Raw genomic sequence first — 20553 nt, forward strand, 5'->3', positions numbered from 1 at the left:
GGAGAACATCGCTCAGCGAATGAGGTGCTTAAGTGTATAAGCTTGAGGACCTGAGTTCGAATCTCCACACCAGTGTAACATACGGGCATGTGACTTGCTTGAGCCTTTGTGATCCCATTGCTCTTAGGGGAGAGCCCCAGAAGGTTAGGGGCCAGCCAGCCTGGCATGCTAGTAGCCAACAAATAACAGAGACCCTGTCTCACTAACAGAGACCCTGTCCCAAGAAGAAGGGCGAGGACCAACCCCTGAGCTTGTCCTCCTTCTTCTCCACGCCCTCTGTGGCATGTGCAAGCCCGCAGGCACACACAAACATACTCACCCTCTCACAGCCGTTTCCATACATGTTAATGTTTTTGGAGGGATAAACATCCAAAGAAGATCTCATTGCTTTACTAAAAGTTTATGTATGTGTACTCATATAAAATAAAGCACACAGATTAATATTAATTGAAACCTTTATCAAGCCCCAAAGCGGTGAAATGGGCGAGAGTGAAGCCTGTATCATCCCAGGAAGCAAAACGGCCCTGGGTGCTGGGAGGCAGGCGCCTCGGGGCCTGCCAGTCTGTGCTGCTCTTACACAGTATAACTTGGTGCTCTAATCAGAGACCATCAGAAACACAATGGGAGAGGGCTGTGGCCTTTCCCCACACTGCACGGTCACTCGGTCACTCGGCTGAAGTGTCTGCTGCTGGTTGTCCCTACTTTGCATCCCGAGGAGCTGGGACTTCCTGTTGTCCTTAGATACTCCAGGACACGGTAGTACTGTTTTCTTAAGTCAGAGTTGATCAAAAAAGACACTTCAGAGTAAGTTCTAAAACTTGCCCAGAACTACCTGTTTTTTTTTTTTTTTTTTTTTTTTTTTGGTTTTTCGAGACAGGGTTTCTCTGTGTAGCTTTGCGCCTTTCCTGGGACTCACTTGGTAGCCCAGGCTGGCCTTGAACTCACAGAGATCCACCTGGCTCTGCCTCCCGAGTGCTGGGATTAAAGGCGTGCGCCACCACCGCCCGGCCAGAACTACCTGTTTTTTGCATGGTACCTAAAGGCAGTAATGCCCTGTAGTGACCCTGAATTTCCCGCAAGCACTTTAACCTCTGTTGATGGATGAACTTTTTTTGGTCATTTCCCATCTTTCAGACGCTGACAGTTGCCTGGAGAGCGACGGTCCGCCCTAAAGGAACCACTTGAACCTGTCTGTGGGACAAGGGTGGGGAGATGCCCCGTCTCAGGCCTGGAGGACCCACTACTGCCCGCTGCTCCCAGTGGACACAGTGAGACCAAGGCAGCCGGAGGCCGGGAGCCCCACCTCGCCCACCTCACTCACCCACCCACCCAGCGCTGTTCTGCACACCTTGGTTCAGCCCTCAGTGCCCCAGCCAAGAGGTGGGAAGGAGCCTTGCGAAGGCAAGACAGGCAGCTCCTGGCAGGCCCTGTGTGTGACCTGCCTCTGGCTCCAGATCAAGGCTGGGCTGGTGGTTAAGAGTGTGCCCCAGGCTGTGCCCTAGGGGACTAGACTGAGGAAGCACGGCTTGACTTGGGCAAGAAGGATGTGTCGGCCATGCAGAAGGGTAGGCCGGCATCCAGCAGGCCCTTCGAAGGGCTGGGCCCTTTTCCAGGGAGCCCCCGTAGGCATTTGGAGTATTGGACAGAATGTGACCTGTGGCTTCACTGTGAACTTGTGGGCTTGGCTGCTCTTAGGATCTTGTACCCGGAAACAGCCTCAAGTGGCTCAGAATCAGAGAAAGGACCCACAAGGCCTCGGGATTGGAAAGAGACCCCAGGGGCACCAGTATTTTCCTGTTTGACCCCTGCTCTTCCTGTTGCTGTTCGGTGTGTTCCCATCAGCCTCTGTTGCCAAAGTTGCCGCCCTCAGCTATGGATGCCCTCAGCTATGGATACCTGCTTCTTCCAGAGAAATAAATTCCGTTTCTATTTTATGTTACACGCGCATGCCTGTCGGTCTTTGCTTGTGTCTGCCAGTCTCCACTGGGTTCTGCTGTCCAGAGCAGGCAGCCTTTTACCGCCACCTATAGGCAGAGAGAGGAACTGCAGCCTGGGAGAGCCTATTCCTGTCCCTTCCCGGTGCTGGCCCAGCTTGCTTCATCTGGTCTGGGAATGTCACAGTCTTCTGGGGATTTTGTTCCGCGGGTTTCTGTAGGGCAGGACACACGTCAGGAGACAGTCTGAGAGCTCAGTTACCTGGAGCTAGGTCAGGAACAGATAACAACATCCAGGGCCTCACTAGGTCCAAGCTTCTGAAGTTTGTTTCTTTGAATAGCGTATTTACATGGTTCTGAATTCAGAAGGTATTGGAGAGTACACAGTAGGGTACCCCCCCCCCCAGCTTCCTGCTACCCCGTCCTCCTTGCCCTCCCTGCCTTTATCTTCTGTTTCTTGGGCATCCCCCCTTTCTTTTTTCTTTTTTTTTGAGATTTATTTTACGTATATGATGCTCTATCTGCATGTATACCTGCAGGCCAGAAGAGGGCATCAGATCCCATTATAGATGGTTCTGAGCCACCATGTGGTTGGTGGGAATTGAACTCAGGACCTCTGGAAGAGCAGCCAGTGCTCTTAACCACCGAGTCCAGCCCCCCTCCCCCCACATCCCCCATTCTTAAACTTGAATTTTTGAAAAATTTCATAGGAATTTGATTCATCTCTTTGCAGTCCTTAGCAGTCACAGCCACTGGCAGTGCACTGGGTATATGGATGGGCTGTTCTCCACTGGCAGTGCACTGGGTATATAGACTGTTCTCCACTGGGTGTGTGGATGAGCTGTTCTCCACTGGCAGTTCACTGGGTATATGTATGGGCTGTTCTCCATTGGCAGTGCACTGGGTATATGAGTGGGCTGTTCTCCACTGGCAGTGCACTGGGTATATATATGGGCTGTTCTCCATTGGCAGTGCACTGGGTATATGTGTGGGCTGTTCTCCACTGGCAGTGCACTGGGTGTATGTATGGGCTGTTCTCCATTGGCAGTGCACTGGGTATATGAGTGGGCTGTTCTCCATTGGCAGTGCACTGGGTATATGAGTGGGCTGTTCTCCACTGGCAGTGCACTGGGTATATGTGTGGGCTGTTCTCCACTGGCAGTGCACAGGGTATATGTGTGGGCTGTTCTCCACTGGCAGTGCACTGGGTGTATGTATGGGCTGTTCTCCACTGGCAGTGCACTGGGAATATGTGTGGACTGTTCTCCACTGGCAGTGCACTGGTATATGTGTGGGCTGTTCTCCACTGGCAGTGCACTGGGTATATGTATGGGCTGTTCTCCATTGGCAGTGCACTGGTATATGTGTGGGCTGTTCTCCACTGGCACTGCACTGGTATATGTGTGGGCTGTTCTCCACTGGCAGTGCACTGGTATATGTGTGGGCTGTTCTCCACTGGCAGTGCACTGGGTATATGAGTGGGCTGTTCTCCATTGGCAGTGCACTGGGTATATGAGTGGGCTGTTCTCCATTGGCAGTGCACTGGTATATGTGTGGGCTGTTCTCCACTGGCAGTGCACTGGGTATATGTGTGGGCTGTTCTCCACTGGCAGTGCACTGGTATATGTGTGGGCTGTTCTCCACTGTCAAGACTGGGTGAGCAGCGAGCTCCAGGGTGATGATGGAGGCTGTGGAATTGTTCAGTGGTCACACAACTTCCTGATCCTTCCCAGACTGCCTTGTGGCAAATGGTGGCGAGAGTTCTCATTTACACGTCTCTCACTTAGGAGTAAATAGACTTTTAAAAAGTAAGTTGGACGGCTGGAGCGAAGGCTCAGTGGTTAGAACTATTCACTGCTCCAGCAGAGGACCTGGGTTCAATTCCCAGTACCTACAGAACATCTGACACCTGACCTGTGTGGTCACCACACATACCTGCAGTGCACATACATGTGTACAGGCAAAATATTCATACACATAAAAATAAGAAGGGATATGTTTTTAAGAGATTCGAGCTGGGTGCTATGTGATAAGTGTGCCCACTGCACAAGCATGTGAACCTGGGTTCGAATTCTCATCAGTAGGAGTAAACTGAGCCAGGATGGTGCTGAATACCTGTAACAGCATTCGGGAGTTCAAGGCAGAAGAATTGTCGCAGGTTCCCGGTCAGCCTAGGCTGGGCTGCATCATGAGATCCTGTCTCAGAAACAAACAGGAAAGAGCAGCCAGCTGGATGATTCAGTGGTTAAAGACGTTCACTGTGCAGACCTGAGTTTGATTCCTGGAACCAGCCGTGGAAGGAGAGAACTGACCCCTGAAAGCTGTCCTCTGACCTTCCCATGTCACACACACACACACACACACCCCACACGCACACGCAGGAAAGCCATTCGTGTTCTGTTTCTATGACATACCTATTAATATCGTTGGCTTTATTTATTTTTGTTTTTTGAGACAGGGTTTCTTTGTGTAGTCTTGGCTGTCCTGGAACTCGCTCTGTAGACCAGGCCGGCCTCGAACTCACAGAGATTAAAGGCATGCGCCACCACCGCCCGGCCTTAGATCTTTTAAAAAGTGAGATTATTAATCAGTTTCTTGTTGATTTTTAGGAAGCTACTAGATCCAGGCAGCCCCTTTTGAATTCCACAGATTGTGTATGCTTTACAAAGAAGATAAGTCATGGAAAGTAAACTGACAGCTGGGATTCATTAAAGACAGCAGGACAAGGCATGGTGTGCCGCTGCACTCGGGGCAGAACCAAGTTCAAGATCAGCTCCTGTTACATGACTAGACCTTATTTAAAAACAACCACACAGAAGCATTCAGAGTCACCGGGGCTCTAGACCACAGTGGGTGGAAGCTCTGAAGGATGGAGTCTTCAGACCCCACCATGCTGTGATTGAGAAAGGAACTGGTGGTCTGTGCCCAGCTGCAGGGTTCTGAAGTAACCAGCTGCAGACCTCAGGCAGATGCCTTCCCAGGCTGACTGTGTTCTTCACCCTCTGAAGAGAGGAAACAGCGGCAAGTAGATGGTCTGTGTGTCTGGGCCTCGTCTGTGTGTCTGTGTCTGTGTGTCTGTGCCTGTGTGTGTGTCTGTCTGTGTCTCTGTGTGTTTGTGTCTGTGTGTGTGTGTGTGTGTGTGTGTGTGTGTGTGTGTCTGTGTCTCTGTGTGTTTATACGTGCATCTGTGTGTCTGTATCTGTGTGTCTGTGTGTGTGTCTGTGTCTCTGTGTGTTTATACGTGCATCTGTGTGTCTGTATCTGTGTGTGTGTGTGTCTGTGTGTCTGTGTCTCTGTGTGTTTGTGTGTGTGTGTCTGTGGTGTGTGTGTCTGTGTCTCTGTGTGTTTATACGTGCATCTGTGTGTCTGTGGCGTGTCTGTGTGTCTCTGTGTGTTTGTGTGTGTCTGTGTCTCTGTGTTTATACATGCATCTGTGCATCTGTGTGTCTGTGTCTGTGTGTCTCTGTGTGTGTCTGTGTGTGCGTGCGTGCATCTGTGTGTCTGTGTTGGGGGAGGGGGTTAAGTGCCTTCACCTGAATGAGAGCGCTGTCTCTATCAGACCTCAGACTCTAGGCAGCCCCATGCCACATTCTGTGGTCCTTTCGTCATGCAAATCCTGATTATATTATTTCAGTTAAAATGATGTTGCTGTGGGATGTTCTGTATGCTGTGACTATGTGTTGCTCTGATTGGTTGATAAATAACGCTGTTTTTCCAATGGTGGGGCAGGATAAGGTTAGGCGGGACATTCCAACTGGAGAGAGAGGGGAAGAAAGAAGAGTGGGGGAGACACCAGCATGCTGCCCAAGGAGCAACAAGATGCCAGCCGACTGGTCATGCCACGGCCATGTGGCAACACATAGATTAATAGAAATGGGTTGAGTTAAGTTTTAAGAGCTAGCTAACAAGAAGCCTGACCCATAGGCCATACAGTTTGTAAATAATATAAGTCTCTGTGTGTTTGCTTGGGACCAAGCAGCTTCGTGACATGGGTTGGAGAGATTCATCCTGATGGCGTGCATCTGTGTGTCTGTGGCGTGTCTGTGTGTCTCTGATGGCGGAGTCGGGTGTGACCGGAGAAACATCCAGCTATATGATGTCATAAGGAGTTATGGAGAAGATGGATTCTAAGTCAAAATGCCTAGAATCTAAAGTTAACACATTTTCTACAGCCCTTGCCTAGATGGGGGGTAGGGGGGGTTGTTGCTTATAAAATAGAATAAAATTTTCAAACTCTAAAAATATTTGTCAGCCATATCATAAATGGAGAGAAGTAAGCAGTGTTAGGCGCAGAGTTTTGTTTTTAAGATTTATTTTATTCACACGAATGCTTTGCCTGCATGGATGTGTGTCTGTGCCCCACATGCATGCCTGGTGTCCGTGGAAGTGGTGAGTCTCCATGTGTATGCTGTGAGTCGAACCCGGGTCCTTCACAAGAACGAGTGCTCTTAACCTGCTAAGCCAACTCTTTAGACCTGGCCCAGCATCTTTTTCCAGCTCTTCTTCATCTCAAAAAAGTCATTTAACCACTGGGCAGTGGTGGCGCATGCCTTTAATCCCAGCACTCAGGAGGCAGAGGCAGGTGGATCCCTTGAATTTGAAGCCAGCCTGGTCTACAGAGTGAGTTCAAGGACAGCCAGGGTTACCCAGAGAAACCCTGTCTCCAAAAACAAAAAATAAAGGCATTTAACCTGGCCTGGAGAAGCGGCTCCGTGGTGATATATTGTGTACCCTCATAAAATTTGCCCCAAGATCAGAGAACAGAACAAGCCACTAGATTAGACATAGAGGTCAGGCAGTGGTGGCACACACCTTTAATCCTAACACTCAGGAGGTAGAGATCCATCTGGATCTCTGAGTTTAAAGCCACACTGGAAACAGCCAGGTGTGGTAACAAGAGCCTTTAATCCCAAGAAGTGAGGGCAGAAAGCAGAAAGATATATAAGGCATGAGGACCAGGAACTAGAGCTGGTTAAGCTTTTCGACTTTTAGCAGCAGTTAACTGAGATTCATTCTGGATGAGGACTGAGAGGCTTCCAGTCTGAGGAAACAGGATCAGCTGAGGAATTGGTGAGGTGAGGTAGCTGTGGCTTGTTCATCCCAATACCTGGCCTCGGGTTTGTTTTTATTAATAAGACCTTCTAAGATTTGTGTTACAGCTTGTTCCTTTGTCTCTCTAATCTTTCAGCATTTATTCCAATATCTGTACTGGGTTTTTTATTATAAGACCTTAACAGCTCAGTAGTTCAAGATTTTATAGTGGTCTTGCAAAGGACCTGAGTTAGGTCCCCAACCCCACATACAGTGAATTACAACTGTTTGTAACTCTAGCTCCAGTGTATCCAAAACTCTCCTAGTCTCCACAGGCACCTGTACTCATGTGTATACACTCACATATGGACACACAGGTATAATTTTAAAAAGTAAGCTGGGCATGGTGGCACAATACCTTCAATCTCAGCACTCAGGAGGTAGAGGCAGGTGCATTTTGAGGCCAGCCTGGTCTACATACTAAGGTCCAGACCAGTCAAGGCTACCTAGTGAGATTCTTAATAAACAAATAAAATCTTTAAAAGGGAGAGAGGGCACTGGCTGCTCTTCCAGAAGACCCAGATTCAATTCCAAGTACCTACATGGCAGCTCCCAACCATCTGTAACTCCAGTTCCAGGGTATCCCATCCCTGATCTGACCTCTGCAGGCATGAGGGAGATACATGGTGTGCAGACAGGGGATGCAGGTGAAACCCCCATAGGCATAAAATAATAAAAATAAACGTTATTTCGCCTTTCTGAGCTTCTGGAGGGAAGAGCTACTTTACCTGGAGATGATGGCTGTGGGACCAGAGACCAGGAAGATGAAGCATGTTGTCTAATGCACCGGCCACAGAAAAGCACCCACTGAACGAATCCTGCCTCTTCCTAGGAATTGGCAGCTTAGCATCAAATGTTGGCTGTTCTACACCAAGCTGAGTTCTATTGTTCCCATTTTCCCTTAACTCCCCCCCCCCCTTTTTTTGGGCAACAGAATGTTCTTTTGTTACATCCAGAAACATCATATAGATCAATTTTCAACTGCATTTAAGAAGACAAAAAAAAAAAAAAAATGACTGCTGTGTGAGTTGCCAGGATGTAAGACTCTCACTAAGAGTGTGTTTCAGAAAGGCTTTTGCAGGGCAGGACGCCAGAGCAGCTGCAGCTCAGTGTGTGTGTGTGTGTGTGTGTGTGTGTGTGTGTGTGTGTGTGTGTGTGTGTGTGTAAGATCAGGAATACAGTGCACTGTTCTTGCCGTGTTTCCTAAACTCCAGGCCTTCCTGCTGGTTTCCGCCTAATCGACCTGCCAGCTTGTGCAGCATCTCTGTGTGTGCATCTGGGTTTACCAACCTGGGGAATCAACTCAGGATTTGTTGGGCAATCTGTCAGCCCTGCTGACAGAACACAAGCTGAATAGAGAGTCTGTGCCCCTGGGAAAGGGTGACGTCATCACGGCAAGATGGTGAATGCTCTGTAGTCATTGTGTGCACAGCGAGGTGGCTCCCCAGAACGTGACTGCTGACTTGGTAGATAAGAAAAAACATCAGAGGGGGGTGCTCACCAACCTAAGACAGAGCACCTGTGTGGCCTGGGCAGGTGTCTCCATGACGGGTAAGGTAACCTGCTGGCGTCCCACGCAACCTAAGTCAGAAACTCATTTATTAGTAAAATGGGGACCTGTGGGTCCCTGGCCCCCATTTTGGGTAACTGTTGCCTTGCTTGCTGACCTTGACCTTGATATCCTCCCTATGCTAATTCCCTCCCGGGTTCCACCCTCCTGAATGCTTAAGGGAAGTTCCTTGTCTGTGTATCCTGCATAATGGGCGTTAACAGTTTAGATGCAAGATTGTAAAACATCAGTAGCGAACTTCTGCCCTCCAGGGTTCTCCCATTGTGCTGTAAGCCTGTATTTAAGACCTCCTCCCTCTTTCAATAAACGGCATTTGGCATTAAATTTAAAAAAAAAAAAAAAGCAAAAAAACCCCAATTCCCAGCGGAGAAAAATAAAAAGAAAAAAGAAAAACATCAGAAAGGTAAGGGGGGTGGGGGTGGCCCTCTTTTAGAGGTTACCTGCTAGCTCACACGCAGTGTGGACTGTCTTGTTCCCGAGCCCCGTCTCTTTCTGTTTGGGGGTGTAGACTGAAGGTGCTTCTCATATCCTGGTGAATGCCAGGCCTCGGTCCTGAAGCTGCTGGGTTCCTTTTATTTTATAGACAGAGACGATAGAATCTCTCTTTAAACTGGATGGATCTGCTTTACAGTAGCCAATGTTGCCCAAAGGAAAGAGAAATCTAGCACGAGCCCCCTTGCACTTTGGAGGCAAAAGGTGTTTTTAATTTGAAGCAGGTTAATTTTTACAGAACTTTGGACTTGGAGAATTGCTCCTGAGCTTCTCAAAGGCCGTCCCAGGGCTGACAAGTTTTGGACAAAATGATGAGATCCAGGACTAAACCATGAGGCTTTTCTTTAAATGTATTCCATTTCTAAAACGTCTCTTAGACAAGTCTCCCTTCGTTTTTGGTAGTATTAGATGGTGACTTTGCTCCCAGACCTTATATCTGGATGCTCTGTGTGCATCAAGGATTGCTTGAATGATATTTGCAATCCACCTTGAGAACCCCCAAGCAATTGCACCTTTGTGCCGGCAGCGCCACCTATCCGAAAACAGAGACACTGCATTCTTGAGCTACATTTGAGCGTGAAGGAGGGCTTGGATTGCATGAAGTCATTGCCCAGAAAACCATTTAAAGAGTGAGTTCCAGGACAGCCAGGACTGTTTCACAGAGAAACTGTGTCTTGAAAAAAAAAAAAATTAAGAGTCAAAACCCAGCCGGCGGTAGTGGCGCACACCTTTGATTCCAGCACTCAGGAAGCAGAGGCAGGCGGATCTCTGTGAGTTTGAGGCCAGCCTGGTCCACAGAGCGAGTTCCAGGACAGCCAGGGCTACTACCCAGAGAAACCCTGTCTCAAAATCCCCCCCCCCCACAAGGAGTCCAAACCCTGTTTGCTTAGGGCCATGGGTGCTTTAGGGACTAAACCCAGGGAAACTGGGGAGGGAATGGGGGTTCTGGTAGCAAATGGGGATCCGAGAGGGTCCACGGTAAAGAGAAAGGACGTTAGACTCCTGCCTGTTTCTGTGAACAGGTCCGGAGGCTCCGAAGGAGGGATGTTCTGAGCCATGTGGCCTCCCTGCCATGTGCTGGGATCCTGAGGGCTCAGAAGCATGCAGTCACTCCCCAGGAAGTCCTGGTACCACTCCGCTTGGGGTACCTGGGTCTCCACTGTATTGTCTTTATTGTTCTTTTTATGACTGTCGTAACCCCATTGTGGAATCGGACCGTCAGCAGAGCACAGTGAGAAAACTACATGAAGTCTGATGTTAGTTTTATCTGTGCACATATGTATGTATTATCTTATAAAAGTAAGGGCATTGGTATGAATTAATTACAAGCTACTGCGTGTGTGTGTGTGTGTGTGTGTGTGTGTGTGTGTGTGTGTGTGTGTGTGGTGTGTGTGTTTTGGGACAGGGTTTCTCTGTGTAGTTTTGGTGCCTGTCCTGGAACTCACTCTGTAGACCAGGCTGGCCTCGAACTCACAGAGATCCACCTGCCTCTTTTTCCCGAGTGCTGGGATTTGAGTCATGTGCTCCCACCCCCCAGCTCTCAGTCCTGTCTTTAAAAGTAGTTTCATGAAGTTTGTTTTTTCTTAAATATAGTTACAGATTTTTTTTTTTAAAAAGCCATACATCAAGGCACTTTCAAGTAGGCGGCTTATAGCAAAGTGAGAAGACCTCTGCTGTAGGATTCAGGTGCTGTCTGCTGACATTCTTGGCTTTTGCGTTGGTGGAAGCTAGTGGTCTGTTCCTACATCACCAAAGGTTTCATGTGGTTGCCACACAGCCACACAGATGTTAGGCCAATGACTGCCTAGAAAGGAGCTCAAGAGAGCCCGAGATAATTGGGCTTCAGATCTGCAATAGTCCAACTCTCCACACTCACTATGTAGAACCATTAACTCAGGAATGACTTTGGTTCACAGCTGCCCCATAGCCATGGAGTCCCTTCCCATTGATTATACTTCTTTTAATATTTCATTTATCTGCTATGACTCTGACTCTCTCTCTCTCTCTCTCTCTCTCTCTCTCTCTCTCTCTCGACAGGGTTTCTTCATGTAGTTTTGGTGCCTGTCCTGGAACTCACTCTGTCGACCAGGCTGGCCTTGAACTCACAGAGATCCGCCTGGCTCTGCCTCCTGAGTGCTGGGATAAAAGGCGTGCGCCACCACCGCCCGGCAACTTTCTCTTTCTGTTCACTTCGAGAGTGTTTCTTCTGTTGGAGCATGGACGTCATGACTGTTGGGGAACGGACATCTGCTTCATCTGTAGCAGTTATCTGTCAAACGTTTGTTCTTGTGGGATGTCAGACTTTCCTGGCTTTAAGTGCATTAAGTGGCTTTGAGTTGGGACGTAGACACTGTGCCTATTATCTTCTGAGACTCAGAGTCATGCTTCAGACCCATGGGGAGGGCTTTTCTTGCGTGTTCATTTGTTTTAGCTGGTGATTGTAACTCAGGGCCCACATTTCTCTGTATGTGTTCACGCGTGTGTATGGAGGTGTGTGTGTGCATGTGTGGGTGGGTGCCAGAGGTCAATATCTTCTTCAGTGGCTCTCCACATTTTTTTTTTTTTTTTTTTTGGTTTTTCGAGACAGGGTTTCTCTGTGTAGCTTGCGCCTTTCCTGGGACTCACTTGGTAGCCCAGGCTGGCCTCGAACTCACAGAGATCCGCCTGGCTCTGCCTCCCGAGTGCTGGGATTAAAGGCGTGCGCCACCACCGCCCGGCCACATTTTTTTTTAAACATGGGGTCTCTCACTGAACCTGGAGTGGAGCCCAGCCATCTGGCTAGGTTGACTGTCACTCAGCTCCAGGGACCTGCATATCTTTGCCTCCCCGGTGTTGGGGTCATAGCTGCACACAGCTGTGCCCAGCTTTAAAATCTATTAAAATTACATTTAGTTCTCTATGTGTGTGTGTACGTAGGCAACGCCATGGCATGAGTGTGGAGGACAGCTTGGAGTCAGCTGTCTCCTTGCGTCATGTGTGTCCCCAGGATGGAGCTTAGGGTATCGGGCATGGAGGCCACTCTGGCCCGCACTCGGGGTTTTATATGAGATCTGGGATCTTGGGTCTTTACCCTGGCATGGCAAGCACCCCATCACTGAACCATCTCCCACACCCCTGACCACGCACACCTCCTAATCTGCCTCTGTGAACTGTGGTTCCAATGTCTCTTCATTTCCAGGTCTGCTTAATCTCTCTGGCTCTGTCTCACATGTGTGCCACCCAGTGGCCAATCAGGGATGCGGGCTCCCGTCTCAGCCCCTCTGATGGGGTAAGAGCCATGCACTGGCCTTGGACTAGCACACCTTTCTGAGGTCCCTAACTTGGGCAGCTCCATTGTCGCGGTCCTTCACCCGCGTCCAGCTTGGCTTCCTACCTGTCTGACCCAAAAGTGATGGCTTCTGTCTCTCTGCCCTACTATACACTTCTTCCTCTGGGGCCCAGCAAAGGGAAGGTAGAGAGAAAATCAGGGGGGATCCCGGTGATTCTGAGCCATAGACTTAACTGGTCGGAGAAAAGCCCGTCTCCTCTGGAACTTTAGGCCCCAGCTGGGCCCTTGTGGGGCACTTGCGGCTAACTGGACCACCACGGACAGACCAGCATAGGTAGGTGGTGTGGGTCACTTGGAGGGAGGTTCAGACTTAAGATCAAGAACTGGGGTCACGGCGCGAACACCCCCGCAGCTGCTTGAGTGGGCCTACAGATGTCTAACCCAGTGCCTGGATATGATGGATTCTTGTTCCTTTGGTGAACTCCCACTTCCGGTACTAGGAGCTGCCGCCATTGGTTGTACAGAGGTCCTCAGGTTGTTAAGTCCCATGTCATCTTTCCCTGTCCCCTGTTTGGAAAGACCCTTTACTATGCTGTGATGGGATTTCACAGACGATATAGTCTGTCCCCATACACTATTTTTCTTTTCTAAAATATTTTTATTTATTTATTTACTTATTATGCATACAGTGTTCTTTCTGCATGTGTGCCTGCAGGCCAGAAGAGGGCACCAGATCTCATTACAGATGGCTGTGAGCCACCATGTGGGTGCTGGGAATTGAACTCAGGACCTCTGGAAGAGCAGTCAGTGCTCTTAACCTCCGAGCCATCTCTCCAGCCCCCCATAAACTATTTTAAAAATTAGTAAATGGCTCCTAGTGGCTGCCAGTGTGCCGCCCCAGCCCGCATCTGACCCCTCCCTTCCCTTCCCTCAGTCGCCCACGGGCTGACTGCTGACAGCTCTCAGCTGAGGTCAGAGAGCCAAAGCGGGCAAGGGTAAGGGATCTTAGAGGGGCAGGACACTTGCTGTGCAAGCATAGGCTGGGGGATTGAGTCCCAGCACCCACATAAAAAAATGGGCATGTGCCGGGTGGCGCTGGCGCACGCCTTTAATCCCAGCACTCGGGAGGCAGAGCCAGGCGGATCTCTGTGAGTTCGAGGCCAGCCTGGGCTACAGAGTGAGATCCAGGAAAGGCGCAAAGCTACACAGAGAAACCCTGTCTCAGAAAACCAAAAAAAAAAAAAAAAAGGGCATGTTCACACATATGTCCGTAACCCAGTGCTGTGGGCAGGGTAGACCGGGTCCTCCTGGCCAAGGGTCTAGCTCCAGGTTTGGGGAGAGACCTTGTTTTAAGGGGATAAGGTGGAGGATGATAGAGCAGATTCTAAACCCTCCTCTGGCCTCTGTCTGCACAGGCATAACTGCATACATATTACACACAGAGAGACACCTCACACCACACACACATGCACACATACCTCACACACATACACACATACCTCACACCACACATACACACACACCTCACACCACACACGCTCTTCATAACACACACACACACATACTTCACACCAGACACACACTTCATACCACACACACATACCTCACACACCACACACACACACACACACAAAGAGAACCAAATTGGAGTTCCCAGGGTGGGAGGAAATTAGACACTGATTTTCAGTGGTTGGTTGTCTTAGGGTTTCTTTTGCTGTGAAGAGACACAGCAGCTCTTAGAAAGGAAGAACATCTAATTGAGGTGGCTTACAGTTTCGGTCCATTATCATTATGGTGGGACATGTCAGCACGCAGGCAGACATGGTGCTGGAGAAGGAACTGAGAGCTCTACATCTTGATCTGCAGGCAACAGGAAGTGAACTGTGTCACTGGGCATAGCTTGAGCATATGAGACCTCAAAGCCCGCCCCCACAGTGACACATTTCCTCCAACAAAGTCATACCTATTCTAACAAAGCCACACCTCCTAATAGTGCTTATGGCGGCAATTACATTCAAACTACCACACTGGTAGATGCGTCAGCCGCCTGCTTCAGTTTGAGAGCTCTCCCAAGACCACCCCAGGGCCACCCCAGAGGGAGGACACCAGCCGAGGCCTAGGCTGTGACAATCTCACAGCTCCAACTCCTCCTCTGTGGGATCTTGCAGGTGTGGACGTGGTGTGGACCCGCTTGTGTTTCTGAGACACACCCCACCAACCACCTGCGCTCTGCTCTCTCTGTCCGCTGGACTGGGGGACTGGACCCAAGATGGTGCCTGTCATCCAGACGGGGAAGAGAGGAAGCAGAGCCTTTAATGAAGTCAGTCTTCTACCTGTTACCCGCACTACACCAGGCTGCAGACACGGGAGCTCCCAGGGCCTTGTCCCACCTCCGCCCTCCCACGGGGAACTTTGTGTTCCGACGAGACCCCCTGGAGTGCACCTTAGAGTGTGAGAAGCCCTGGTGAAGAACCGTTAGGAGGTCCGATGTGTGTGCCCAAGAGACTGCTGATCCAATGTGGATGCCTGGGACCAGCACCCACCGTCACCTCCCTACCACAGCGGCCGTGCTGTGCGGGGTGAGATTTTCCATGAAGTCAGCAGCTCTTGGTGACGTGCCAAACAAAACACACAACTCCCTCAGTTTGCACAATGGTTGAGTTCCTGGAAAATTCAGTTTGTCTAAAACCCGTCCAAACTTTCCTTTGACACGTAGACGGCTGGGCATTTCTTCTCAGGCATGACTGTGTGGTGGGGTCCCTGGGCTCTGTTCTTGTGAATTGTGGCATTGTGATTACTAAAAATAGCCTTGGAATTTCCCAGCTTGTCCCCTAGGGGTGGCCACTGCCCTCCCCAAGACCAAGCACGCTCTTCCGACCGACCGTGCTCGGAACTTTGCATCTATTTACTGGATTCTCTCAACAGCTTAAAATACCAGTGCCCTTCTCACCCCTTGGTTAAGAAAACCAAAATTCTGGGCCACCAGACATCTTCAAGGGGTCACACAGCTGGTGAGTCTGAGAGCAAGCCAGGTCTGGACCTGGGGTGGCCTTCAGCCAGACCCTTGGTTTCTGTTCCAGGTCCTTCTAACAGTCAAGAGTAACTACGCTTTGGCTCATTTACTCCTGTGGGCAGAAGGGAGCTGGGGTAACTGGGCCCGAGAGCTGCTGGGCCTCCGGGTGCCTCATCTGAGCTATTGGTTAACTTTCTCGGTGCTGTGATAAATGCCTAGGGTCAGCTTTGAGCGTTAAAGCTCACTCATGATGGGCAGAGCATGAGGTGGCTGGTCACATAGCATTTACTGTCAAGAAACAGAAAGAGATGGATACTGGCCATCTGCTCACTTCCTGCTGTGTGTTTTATCCAGAGCCCCATCCCATGGGGTGGTGTTATCCATGTTCAGTGTGCATGTGAGTGCATGTGAGTGCACGGTGTGTGTGGGTGTGGGTACACAGGTGTGTGTGTGTGTGTGTGTGTGTGTGTGTGTGTGTGTGTGTGTGTGTGTGTCCTCTCTTTAGTTTATCCTCTCTGAAGATTCCCTTATAGATGATGTTCCAACAATGCTCTTGCTCAAGGCCTGCGGAGCCTGGGTTGGTGGGTGGATGGAGCAGTCTCAGGCCCCCTTCCTCAGCCTCACCCCGAGCCGCAGAGGCCTGCAGCCAGATCGTAAGTCCGTTGGCTGCTCTCACACTCCACGTGGGCCCCAGGAAGCAGAAGTACCTGTGTCCAGCTCAGATGGCATGCTGCCAGCAAACCTTCCTCCTTGGCCCTTCACTAGCCCTGGGCATTCCTCTGCTCTTTCCTGAACATTCTTCTCACGTCCTCTTCCGGAATGAAGAGAAGAAGCACGTACATCCTTTAAGACTGGGACTCAGATGTCTTTGTTCTCTGCTGTCTATGTCCTCCTCAAGCATGTGAGCTCCAGGAGCCCCTGGGGAGGGCCCCATGGCCCTGCATGGCTACCACCCATACCTTCCCTGATACTGCCAGTGTCTGTCTGACTTGAAAGACGGCAGCTGAGACCCAGCCACTCGGCTACTGCTGGATGCTGACCTCCTCTCTCAGAACATCCACAGGGGACAACCATGACAAGCTCCTTTTCACAGGTGAAGAAGCTGAGGTTGAAAGAGCTATGGCAACATCCTAAATTAGAGCAATGGGATTCTTTCAGCTTGCCCCAGATACTTCCATGTGGTTCCTGATCCTGAGGATAAACAGTCCACTGCTGGGCTCCACATCTCAGAGATGCTGGTCTCTTTGGAGACAGTCAGACTTATTATTATTTTTTTTTTAAAAAAGATTTGTTTATTTTAATGTGTGTGAGTGTTTTTGCGCATGCATGACTGTGCACCACATGCATGCAGTACCCGAGGGGGCCAGAAGATGGCGCCAGATCTCTAGAGACTGAGAGTTAGCTGTCAAAAGGTTGCTGAGAACTGAAATTGTATCCTATGCAAGAGCAATAAATGCTCTTAACCACTGGGCCAACTCTCCAGTCCTACATTTATTTATTTTCTGGGGGGTGGTGGTGTGGTGGTGCACATGTCTCAGTGCACGTGTGGAGGTCAGAATTTGTGGTGGGAGTCTGTTCTCTCCTCCGACCAGGGATTGCATGAACTCAGATCGGCAGGCTTGGTGGCCAGTTCTGTGATGACAGCCTTAGCCAGACCTTTTTAAAAAAGGTGCTCCACGCAGTCCTGACAAGCCGCCAGGATTCGACCACGGCGGTGCTTTAAATGATGAACTTGACCTTGAGCCAGGGTTTGAAGGATGGCAGTTTGGCGGGTATCCACGAGAAATACCAAGACGCGGAGGTGAGGGCCGAACTGGGAGGCGAAGGGAAGCACATTGCCTGCTGGAGGGTCTCCCACGAGCTTGAGCCAGAGAGCTGGAGTGCTGTGCTAGGAGCACCTTGCTTGGGGGTTCCTGTAGAGACCCACAGAGGTTTCCTACTGAGAATTTACTCAGGGTCTGAGAATCTGAGCTTGCTTTACCCAGCAGGGCTGCATAAGGGAATGATTTGACCACGGGTGTGGTTACTAAGTGTTTGGAAGGGTCTGCACTTGGCTCTGCGGCTTGCTTTGATCTAGCAAGGGGGAGGTCTTTTGCCCCCGCTCCTGGGCATTGTGATAAAAAGCCCTTTGAAGAGGCAGAAGGGGCCGTTGGGTATTGATCCAGATCCTCCTGAAGCTGCCCTGTGTTTCTTTCTCCTCCTCGTTATCTTTCTATCTAAAAGTTTCTTTCTTTCTTTCTTTTTTTTTTTTTTTTTTTTTTTTTTTTTTTTTTTTTTTTTTTGGTTTTTTGAGACAGGGTTTCTCTGTGTAGCTTTGCGCCTTTCCTGGAACTCACTTGGTAGTCCAGGCTGGCCTCGAACTCACAGAGATCCACCTGCCTCTGCCTCCCGAGTGCTGGGATTAAAGGCGTGAGCCACCACTGCCTGGCTAAAAGTTTCTTATCCCTTTCCTCATCATAAGAACCCTGGAAAAGGGCTGGAGAGATGGCTCAGTGGTTAAGAGCACTGGCTGCTCTTCCAAAGGTTCTGAGTTCAATTCCCAGCAACCACATGGAGGCTCACAACCATCTGTAATAATAAGATCGGGTGCCCTCCTCTGGACTGCAGGCATACATGTAGGCAGAACACTGTATACATAATCAATCAATAAATTTAAAAAAAAAAAAAAAAAAGAACCCTGGAAAAGGTGGGAGCTGGGCTCCCACAGGTTCCCTGCTGGGGAATGCCTGGCTTGGGGGTGCTCTGCTGGGGCTTTCCTACAGGGGTGTCCTGTCTGTCTTTCTTCCTTGGGGATAATCACATGCTTCCCCAGGGGACCCCCGTGTTTGGCGGGGCTGAGGGTATGTGAAAGTGCATGATTGGCTGTGTTGGTCCAGAGCTTCTAAGTAGTCATGAAGTTGGGGTTAATGCTGAAGATCACGCTTAGGGGACTTGAGAGAAAACCAGGAGGGAGAGGAGAGAGGCTTGAGCCTACCACGCAAGCCTGAACCTGAGAGAAGGAGGAGGAGGCGGCAGAGAGGAGCGCCCGGTGGCCCCGACCGTTAGGGAAGATTGTGCATGCCTCTCTGCCCTGTCACTGCCCGGGAGGTACGAGGAGGAGGATACCACTCCAGAAACGTGTGACAGGGTTCACAGGGCTGCAGAGGGCCTGATAACCTGAAGTCCCTTCCCATGGCTGTCTCACCGGTGTCATGGCTGGGAACATTGGGTCTCTAGGCTGTGACTGCCTGGAACACTCTGTCTTCACGCACGAGGCAAGGGCAGGTTTCTCAGACTCCCCAGGCTGCACCTGTACCATAGACCCAGCAAGATCGTTGGCTCAGTGAACCCTTGAACTCTCTTAAGAGAACTACAGTGCTTACCGGGAGGTGGAGACTCAGGATGTCGGCCTGGGCTTAGTACGTGCCAGGCCCTGGCTTAGGTCCCCACCACCTCCTCCAACATCTTTAGCTATTGGCCTTTTGACCATCAGCCATGCCGAGCTGCTGGGAAAGTGTAAAGATGCGGACGGACTCAGAAGGCGATGGATGGCCCTGGGAGCCATGCTCACTGCCCCCTGGCCCCTGCAGAGTCCCTCACCCTGCCGCCGCGTGGGGACACAGCGACACCATTGGGAGAGTGCCTGCGGCTTCCGCCCGCTTCTTCTCCCTGCTCCAATATCCGCTGACTATCTTATCCCGGGGTGTGTGGTACTTGTCAGATGTTAAATTGACACCAACACACGACCCTGGATCTCAGTCAAAAGGCTGACAGGAGATGGGGAGTCTTTCTGTCCTTCCCCGCGTTAGGTGAGTGTCATTCTCGGGACAAGCTCAGTGTGGGTCATTCCAGAACGGCGGCGATCGAGAGGCTACAGGGCCCCCACACTGTGACCTTGCTGGGCCGTCCAGACTTCCTCCTTATCCTCTTGGTGACCCCATCATCTCTGCCACCCCGTGATCCTTGAGGCAAGTGACTCATACACCTCAGAAACCTCCCCAGGATGAGGAGGGACCAGGCCAAACTCTGAAATAGAAACTAAATCTAAAGTAGCGTGGCTGGTCAGGGGGGCTGATCAGGCGTGAAGCCTGGGAGAGGAAGGAAGGAAATGTAAGAAGGGAGGAAGGGAGGAGGCTCGGGTGTGGGAGGTGTGGGGAGAAGCTCCCTGGAGACCGAGCGCCCCAGGGGCGGGAACCACGTTTGCCTCCTATACCTAGGGCCTGGCTTGGTCGACGACAGATGGATTCACTTTGAACAAATTCCCCTAGAGGGGCTGCAGAGAAGACGGTGAACAGCCTCGGGGTGAGAGGGGCTTACTCCCCAGGAGATGGGGCCACTGGAGAAAGGTGGCAGAGCCCTTTTGTACCCCAGAATGGCAGCCCTTTGAGAAGTCCCAGTGGGACCAAGGGAGGAGCCTCCACCTGACCCCGGGTAGCTGGGGGAAGATGGCTAAGCAAGCTGGGGACATGCTCGATCCCCAGGGCACCATGTCCAGCTGTTTCCTGCTGTGGGCTTGCTCTTCGGGCACTGCAGAGGTCTCCTTCGTCCTGTCTGGCAGCTGCTGTTGCCACTTGGATATGGCTAGACCAGACCCCGAGTGGATAAGTGAAATACACTTGGATGTCAAAGACCCCCTGTGAGAAGAGCATAAGATGTCTCACTCATAATTTTTTTTTTTTTTTTTTTTTTTTTTTGGTTTTTCGAGACAGGGTTTCTCTGTGTGCTGTGCGCCTTTTCCTGGAACTCACTTGGTAGCCCAGGCTGGCCTCGAACTCACAGAGATCTGCCTGGCTCTGCCTCCCGAGTGCTGGGATTAAAGGCGTGCGCCACCACCGCCCGGCTTCACTCATAATTTTTATATCATGAGTGTTGAAATGATAATGTTTTAGATAGACTGGGCTAAAGAAGAATTATTAAAATTGATTTCACCTATTTTTTTTTTAAGTTAATGTGGTTAATAGAACATTTAAAATTATATTCATAGTTTCCATTCTACTTCTGCCCGGGTCCTCGAGGTATATTTGCTGCTAACTGGACCCCCACTGGCAGACCAGCATGGGTAGGTGGTGTGGATCCTTTGGAGGGAGTACAGACCTGACCTCAAGAACTGGGGTCATGGCCCAGACGCCCCCACAGCTGCTGGAGTGAACCTCCAGATGTCTAACCCGGTGCTGCACCGTCTGGCATCAATCCTCCGACTGCCCAA

The sequence above is a fragment of the Peromyscus californicus genome, unplaced genomic scaffold (assembly GCF_007827085.1).
Source record: "Peromyscus californicus insignis strain IS unplaced genomic scaffold, ASM782708v3 Scaffold_16__1_contigs__length_79575227, whole genome shotgun sequence".
NCBI lineage: Eukaryota > Metazoa > Chordata > Mammalia > Rodentia > Cricetidae > Peromyscus > Peromyscus californicus.